Here is a 2,901-nt window from a genome sequence, read left to right on the forward strand (position 1 = left end):
CTCTCTCTCTCTCTCTCTCTCTCTCTCTCTCTCTCTCTCTCTCTCTCTCGCTCTCTCTCTCTCTCTCTCTCTCTCTCTCTCTCTCTCTCTCTCTCTCTCTCCCCCCACGAGAGGTGCGTGCGCGCTCTCTGACTGGACCCAAGCGCACCCGACGTAGCGCTACTGGGAAAAAAAAAAGAAAAGGCGCACTGTCCTAATTTTAAAATAGTTTGACTCACTTGGCACGAGAGGAATATGCTCTATACTGCTATGATCACATCAACATCAAAGACAGACATTTTTTAATGTTCACCGTTGAAGGCAAACCATTATCCACTAAAGAAGACCTACTATACTAGGCTTGCAGTGCATTGTCCTTAAACAGTATTTGAATTTAGGGGCCTGACGTGGACAAACACGCAGTATTTGATCCTGGTTAGTTCACAACACTTGTCTCCTCTTGAGTGTGAAATGTATACAGACAAAATTTCACACCTACATTTCACAGTTTATGAAAAGATAAGATTACAGTGTACACAAAATATGATTGTATATATTCCATGTTTGCTCAATGTTTTTCTCTTCTAATGTTACACGCTCTGCTGCAGCAGGAGCAGCTGGATTTTCTAGTTTGGGTTCAGTTTTGGAACTTTTACGTTTCATCCTAAAGCTTCAACAGAGATTTGAAAAAGAAAAAAAAAACTACTGGAAGTGTTCCATTAACAGGAAACCAGTCCCAGTCTTTCACAGTCTGTCCATTGTGTTGTCACAGCAGGGAACCCCACACCCGGCTAGGCTGGTTGATAGGACGAGTTTTAATAATAATAGGAGTGTGAGGTGTAGGGGGAGGTAAAGAGAGGGAGCTAATTCATAATGTCTCCTCTCTCTCTCTCTCCTTTTTAGCATGTATGGGGGTGTTCACATCTGTCAACATGCTCATATTGGTGTGTGTGTGTGTGTGTGTGTGTGTGTTGTTTCAGACAACCATGGCAACAAGAAACCTGAATTATTCAGTGAGCATGAAACTTACAGTTGAGTAAGCACAGACAGGACAACACACACTCGTACACACACGGTAACTTGAACACACACTTCACAAAAGACACACATACACTTGCAGTCAGTATTGCACGAAAAAACTAAAAAATACAAATGTGTCACCTGGTAAAAGAGGAAAATGCGTACGCAAACTAGTTGTGCACATCTGCACAAGTGGACTTGAGCTGTTTGTGATATTTGGGTGTTTCCACTTCATGTCAGATGGACACAGACCTCTGGAGAGGAAGTCAGTATAATGTGTGCATGCAACATTGAAACAGTTGGGTGTGAGAAAATGTCATTTAGTGAGCTCAAATAATCTCACTATAAAACCTCAAGTTTTAGCTCATTATTATTGTTAGTGTTGTTATTATCATCATTACTATTATTGAACTGCAATCTGAAGAGAACTATAGTGCATTCAAAATCCTGCATTTAAAAAAGTCATGCAAGTAAAGTACTGCATAGTAAGAACATAAGAGGAAGAGACAAATTCGGTGGTCTGCTCTCAGTCTCTGTACTTCCTCCTCTATAGTGTGACCGTGCAGTATTTTCACCACATACAGCCCACACCTGGCTTGACACTACAAACCAGTCGTTCACCTGCAATTTATGTATCATATTTACATGGACTCCTGGAGCTTCATTTGGGGGACTGCTCTCTCAGAAATTCAGACCTCTCTCCTTTGCCTCTTACTGGGGAGCCCGAAGTTTAGGAAGTCATCCACCCACAGGGGGGAACTGTTGAGCCGTTTCCACTCAGCACATTCATGGGCGGATCTTGTGACAATGGGCCCCTGGGCTCAGACATGTGTCTCCTGGGTTATAGGATTCTCTGTAGTCCTTTTGAGTCTCTTCCTGGTTGTTACATGGCTCATTGAGTAACATGTTGTAGCTGAAGGCTGGGGAGGAGGAGGGCTTACACTTTGGGCCCCTGGGCCTGCACCCATTCAGTTATCCATACATCAGTTCATTTGTTTCTGGCCATTCATTGCACTCTTTTGTTTACACAGATACAAGCTTCATAAATACTGAAGCCTGTCACTGATCTGCAGCTACTCGGGAAGAATAAGGCTACACTTTATTTATGATTATAAACACATTCTCTTTTCAAGGTCAGAGTCAACTACACTCCAGGAGACCTACTTAAGTCAGATCAACACATGCAGAGCATCTTACATCAAGTGGAGCTATTGACTGACATATATCGCATGATGCATGAAACAAAATAAAGCCAAAACACAAGCATATGAAGTCACCATGGAGGCGTACTGTGAAATCATTTGAATCGTTATTGTTATTGTATACACAATGGCTTTGTCCCAGATTCACTTGAGCAAATACACTTAACGCAGATCGCTGTGATTGGTGTGCACACACACACACACACACACACAGGTAGGCTACGCACCCATGGTTCTCACAGCACAGGAGATGCAGAGCTGAAACTCGTGCATCCACATTCTTAAACTGTTGCACAATCCAGTTTAGGGGACGGTAGTGTCACCGTGCGGCCACCGGACGGCAGTACAGGATCACATTTCAGACGTGACCGTGATGAAGGGGCAGAAGTCCAGGGTGCAGTCCCACATTTGGAGCATGCTGAGGCTGCAGGGGAAGGAGCTCAACTCATTTGGACCGAGTGGACAGTGATGAATGGAACTATCCATCGTATCCATCTGCATTGTATATGAATGCCTCTTCTGGGGGAAACCGTAACCATCACTTTGCTCACGAGCCCACATGATAGCTTTTCTAGACAATAACCACACGGTGTTATGGAGACAGATGGGGTCCAGTCTCAAGTGAACTGTAAAAATAAACATAAATTGTAAATTACCCAAAAGCGACTTCAGGCCAAAAATCTCAGCAGCGCTGCGGAGA

The sequence above is a fragment of the Anarrhichthys ocellatus genome, unplaced genomic scaffold (assembly GCF_004355925.1).
Source record: "Anarrhichthys ocellatus isolate YVR2014 unplaced genomic scaffold, GSC_Weel_1.0 scaffold11, whole genome shotgun sequence".
Taxonomy (NCBI): domain Eukaryota; kingdom Metazoa; phylum Chordata; class Actinopteri; order Perciformes; family Anarhichadidae; genus Anarrhichthys; species Anarrhichthys ocellatus.